This window comes from Chroicocephalus ridibundus, chromosome Z (genome assembly GCF_963924245.1).
Source record: "Chroicocephalus ridibundus chromosome Z, bChrRid1.1, whole genome shotgun sequence".
Lineage (NCBI taxonomy): Eukaryota > Metazoa > Chordata > Aves > Charadriiformes > Laridae > Chroicocephalus > Chroicocephalus ridibundus.
The window spans coordinates 58,074,631-58,080,630 of record NC_086316.1 but is presented as its reverse complement, the minus strand read 5'-3'; positions in this window follow the sequence as shown (position 1 = coordinate 58,080,630).

The following is a 6,000-nucleotide window of genomic DNA, read 5'->3' as shown; positions in this document are numbered from 1 at the left end:
AGACGTGGCACAGAAGCGTGGTAGCAAGGGGTTTGCACATAGGAGGCAATATTAGATGCACAATTTCTTGTTTTGTTGCTCAGCTTATCAAGGATGTCTATCTTTATATAAAAATGGATAAAATAAAATAACATATTGGCCATCAATTGTTATTGCAGGGCTTACGTATTTGTTTAGGATAGATAATTGCAATATATCATGCTATTTTGTGCACTATTAAACATACCAACAGTCATTGCAGTCACCTCACAAATACAACATACTGTTTTATTTACAAGAGTTTGACATGAGAAGAATATTTAGGGAGAGGGTATGCTAGAGATAAAACAGGCTGCCCGTAAGCCTTTGCCTGAGAGGAGTGTGATCAAACGTGGTTTTCCATATTCTGTTATAGCTGGATGATTTCTTTTCACCTCTGGAAAGTAAGATCATCTCTGGGACTCTAAAGATCTCACAGAATAATTTATCATAATTTAACAATTTACCTCATAGAAAATGTATTTTTCTCATAGATTGGAAGAAGAGCCTGGAGGTCTCTAATCTAACGCCCTACTCAAAACAGAGTTGTTACCAAAATTAGGTGAGGCTGCTCATGGCCCCACCCAGTCACGTTCTGTATATCTGCAAGGACAGAGACCCCGCAGCATCCCTCAACACCCTGTTTCAGTCTAATGACTGTCATGATGAGGAACTCTTTAATAACATCTACTCAGAATTTCCCTTGGTGCAAATTGTGTCCTTTTACCTTTAGATCTTGGAAAAGACTCTGGCTCCATCTCCTCTGTAACCCCCCAGTAGGTACCTGGGAACAGCCCCTTTAGGCTTTTTACCTCCCAGCTGGACTTGGTTCTCTCAGTCTCACCACCCAGGAGAGGCAAATTAGGATGTGTTGCCCCACGCATCAGGCTCAGTCAGGTGAAGTGCTGGCTGAGGTGTGAGAAGAAACACATTTTCATCCACCTAAACCTGCATTTTCAACCCCAACTTCTGATTGCTGGTAACTTTCAGGAAGTTTGATTTTGAACGTCAACTGTTTTCCTCTAGAGCCACGATTCCTATTCTGTCCCCACATCAGGATCAGCAAAACAGGGAGAGAGCACTGTGATTTGTGTTGGTTCGAGCTCGGCCAAACCCAGGAAACCATAAGTTTCTCTGGGAACACGGCGACACCGTGAGGCTGACAGGCCAAGGACATGTGGCTGCAGATGGAAAAAACAGGACTCTTCCACGCTCTGGGAGTTTTCAGCACAGTTTGTGCTTTTCCTACACCAGTACTGATCTAGTCCTGCTTTTGCATGCCTCAGTGGGAAAACACACCGAGAAAAAAAAAAACGTGAACTTAATTTAAAAGCCTTTTGGAGAAAGGACTGCCTTTCTTGGACTTGCCATATAGTACCATGTAGGCTGGCAGATCTTAAACAAGGAGTTCATGAAGAGGTAGTTGTATTACTAGACACATATGAAAAAACACACATGAAAAAACCCCCCTCATCTTGCACTCAGAGCCATGGATGGCTCAGCACTGCCTTCAAAAGAAATCCCACTAATTTTAACGTTGGGTTATGAACACGGGCCTCTTCCCATGTTTAACTGAGAACAGATGAGAGCTGCGGCTTCTCTGTATCATCTGCACACGCTGCTGCCTTTGTTGTAAATGCCGTGGGGATCAGATTCCTCCCGCTTTTTCAGATGTCTCCACTGTCATTCCTTAAAAGAAAAAAAAAGTAAAAGAAATACCTTGCAGTGTTACTAGTGGTCATCATTTTCAAGAGGAGATGAAAAAGCCAACTAAATCACTTCTGGGACAAATCCAAAGCCTTTCTGTTTGTCCTGCGTCCTTCGCTGATCACACAAGTTGGTGAGCACATTAAAAACCACCCAGTGAGGGGGCCCTTGCCTCCCGTCCCCTGTTTGAATGGGGCCAGGCCAGGCTGGCTTCGTGGACTAAAATGCTCCTGGGAGGCACGAGGAACATCCGTGTTCCCCTGTTGCTTCCCACCCTCACACCCCTGACGAATTAGCTGTATTTTTCTTTGTGAAGGAAATAGTTTCTTGGGATGACAGTAATACACACCCTCTTTGGGTGTACACAGTAATACACACCCCACCACATGCCCTCTTTGGCACAAGATAGGTAGAATTAAGTACCAGCAGTCTTCTCAAAATGGACATTATTTCACCCTCATCCCATTTGTAGCTCTTTCTTTTACTTAAGATCCATTAAAAGCACAGGTATCAATGCTGCCCACTACACAACAGCGCAGCACAGACAACATGGTTGGTAACCTCCGAAAAATGCGTGCTTTCCAGTGTCTCCATCTACTCATGTTTTGTGGTGCAGGTGCCCAGTTAAGTAACACACAGACATGCCAGTGGGTCAGTATTTTTTCTTAAGGCATGCAGAGATCTTGAGAAAGGTCAAAAGAAGAATTAGGCAAATTCAATGCTGGTCTCAGAAACCCACAGTGTTAGGTCACTTTGGGATTTGGCCTCAGTTTGAGCTTGAGATTGGTCTCTAACCTAAGCTCTGCAGCAGCTGAAATTTCTGCTTCTCCTCTGGCTGGCCCTTATTACAGCTATTGGGTCAAACACTGGGACAGGTTGCCTGAAGAGGCTGTGAAATGTCCACCTGTGGAGAGGTCTGGAGCAACCAATGGAGGTGCCTTGAGCAGGGATTTGATCACAGGCCCTTGGTGTTCTCCAGCCTGAAGTTGGCTGTGGCTCCAGCACCTCCTTCTGGTTTCCCACATTGCCCCAGGGCATTTTTCTGACTTGATTCTCAAGCCATTTTCTGCAGTCTCCCCTGAGATGCAATGAAGTGAGTGTCATTTGTGATTTGATGCAATGTCCCATCAGCATGTGCCCAACCTCTCAGTGGCGAAGGTATATCAACAGCATCTGGAGATGGCAGCGCTCAGTCTCTCTGTTGTCAGCTCTTCAGTCAACAGCCACAAGACAAACTGCAGGGCTGGGGTAAGACAACATGTCGATCTTTTTCTGTTTTTTAAGTTTGGGAGGGATTGTTTGATTTTTAAGAAAAATTGCTGTCTCGCTGGCTGGATTTGGCAGCTGCTGGATTCCAAGGAAGAAAAATACCATGTTCAAGCTGTAACAACCCAGGATCTAAACTTTGTTCTTGCTCTTATCGTGGTCAGGGCTCAGCCTGGGGTTGAGGACAGGGAGCTGCCCCATCTCCACAGCTTGCTGCCTGCGCTCCTCCTTCTTTCGCCTTTGTATGGCTTTGCTGCCCCTCTGGTGACGGATTACTCCTGTTCACTTTGGAAGAGAACTGTCTGGCAAGAACTGTATGAAATGTGTACTAGGACAATACCACCCATGTACAAAGGTTTTATGAAAAAAACACATGTACTCGAGAAGATTAATCCTGGTTTCCGCAGCATAAGCTTGTAAACCCACAGGTAAGAGTCCTTACGTGAGGAGAAAGATGTCACTCCTTGCTTTAACTGTGCCTTCTGTTGTTGTTTCTAACATGTTTGGTAGTCAGGGTGATTACTGTCATTATGATAATAGGATATCAATGTAACCACAAAAGTGTAAATACAGCACGTATTTGTAAAGTACTGGGGAGGTATCCAAATTAGCTCAGAGCAGTGCAACATTTGAATGGCTTTATTCTGAACACTTAATTTAATACCTGGTATTTTCAGTAGTCATGGCAGAATTATACTAGCAGGCTACTGCTTCCCTTCAGTGGAAGTTACTGATATAACACTGGAACAGCATGCAGAGAAGGGTGCCAACACTGCCAGATAGGAAGAATTCCTGCAAGAGAGGTCTGTATCTATTTTAGGGTCCTGAAGAAGGTTTAAAAAAAAAACAAACCCAAACAAACCAAAACAACAAAGTGTGTGATCAGGGTCTATTACGACAATTGCAAGCAAAGAGAGTCCTACCACTAAGAGGTTTTCCCTCTCCCAAGCTTTCCTTGCCAGAGGGCTACTCGCAGACCCTCATCTGTCGAAAGCCATGAGGGTGCATGGCTCTCTGTTGGTAAGGTAGCAAGGCCCCACCATTAAGCAAACAGAACATCCCCCAGCAACGCAAAAGAACTGTGTATTTCTCCTCCTCTTATCCTGCAGTAGTGCTATAGATCACCTATTTCCAAAAGACCACAAAGGCCACTTCAGCATTAGAGAATGGTTTAGAAAAGTTCGTTTGCCCAGCTGTGTAGCAGAAGCCCCACCACACACCTTAGGGACAGCAACCAGCTCATTCAAAACCCATTGCACCGCAAAACTTTGCAATAAAGAGTTTACATATCAAACCTTGAACAAAGCACAGAAATCACTGCATGAAGACAGGGAGAGGGTAGTCCTGAGACAGGTAGTCCTGCAGTTAATCAATCTGATCCCAAATGATTACCAAATGACTGTCACCCTCTTCCTAGGTTTGGCTTCAGATGGAGCTAATCTTAGTGCAGAGCTTTGCATCGGGAGCAAAACTGATCTCACAAGAGCTGTTATTTTATCTAGACAACCAAGATGGCTGCAGAGGACAGAGGCAAGGAAATGAGAAATGTTTCCTAAGGATCACATACTATATACAGGTATAGCAAAACACAATAAGCCATAAGTGATGATTCCTCATATCAGTGATTAATGCACCCGCTCACTTATTTATTTGAGCAAGTCCATGGTCAGGGGTGTCCCTTATTGGTGGGACAGACAGTATGGTGACAGGAGACAGTATGGTGAAAACTGGTTCTTTTCCCTTTCCCTTTCCCTTTTATAATGATTCTACTATGCTACCTATGATGCCTACTATGGCATATTAACTCCTATTAGCTTCTCCATGCACATGGCCATGCATGACAGGCCTCATTAAAATATGCATATTTGTCACTGAAATCATCCTAGTTTGAGATCAATTTTTCCTAGTTCCATATCAAAGGTTTTGTCCAAAGAGTAGCTTCCCTTCAACAAGCCAGTACCTATCTCAGAAATCCTGTACGTCAGCAAAAGGCTTTCCACATCTGTAAGTACCGGCACAACAAACGTTTAAAAGTTTATGCTGCACACAGAGGTACGTGATGAAGTCTGTGCCTCAGACTGTGCTAAAGTGTGAGCCTGTGTTAGCCTAAGGAAGTCAAGGGCAGGGCGTTATCGGCGTTATAGCTATTTTGGCAGCACTTGCAACTGAAGCGTCAACGCAGAGAGGGAACCAGGTTCTGTCCCTTCTTTCCATCCCTCTGTCCTCATCAGCAGGTAAAGCCACAGGTAAAGCCATAGGTACGCCAAAGACAGCGTGTTTATGCGCAGCAATGCCTCATGCCAACGACAGGGCACACTGCTTTGCCCTGCTTCTGCTCTTGTAAAAAACATGGCTAGGTGTGTGCCTGGAAAAAGCAACAACCCTAAATCCCTACAGAGAATTCTCCCCCAGGAAAGAGTGGAAGATTGACATTAATCTTGCAGGTTAACATGTACCACTTTGCCTTTATCATAACTGCAGTATCAGGAAACTTGTGTAGAACTGAGTCCTCAGGAGAAAGACCTTGAGAGGCAGGATACTCTCATCCAGCAAGTTTGGGAGATTAAATTCCTGACTTCCAGAGCATGAGAGCCTATGTGCAATTCTGTCTTATATCCACAGGTGTCAGTGAAAGACCGGCACTTCTGAGTTTTCTGGAGCAAAAAATCACGGTTGGACTGAGACACAGAACTTCAATGTAGCTGAACTCCAGGATTGTAGGCCCATCACCTGGAAAGCATGCAATTTAAGAAGGACTTCAAAAGACACAGTTTCCTGGCATGCTCAGAAAAGACCATTATTGAAATGAGGGTGGATGAACAAGTCAGAGGAGTAGTTCCCTTCCATACCAATCTAAGCCCTTCCTTTGTGCCATAAAACCCTACGTGTTTTCTCTTTATTCCTCAGGCAAGACACTTCCAGTTTCCCCATCCCGTGGCTCCCTTCGTGTGTTAAATTCCCAATGCGTATTCCCTTCCCTCTACTGGACCCTGCAGGTCCAAGCTTACC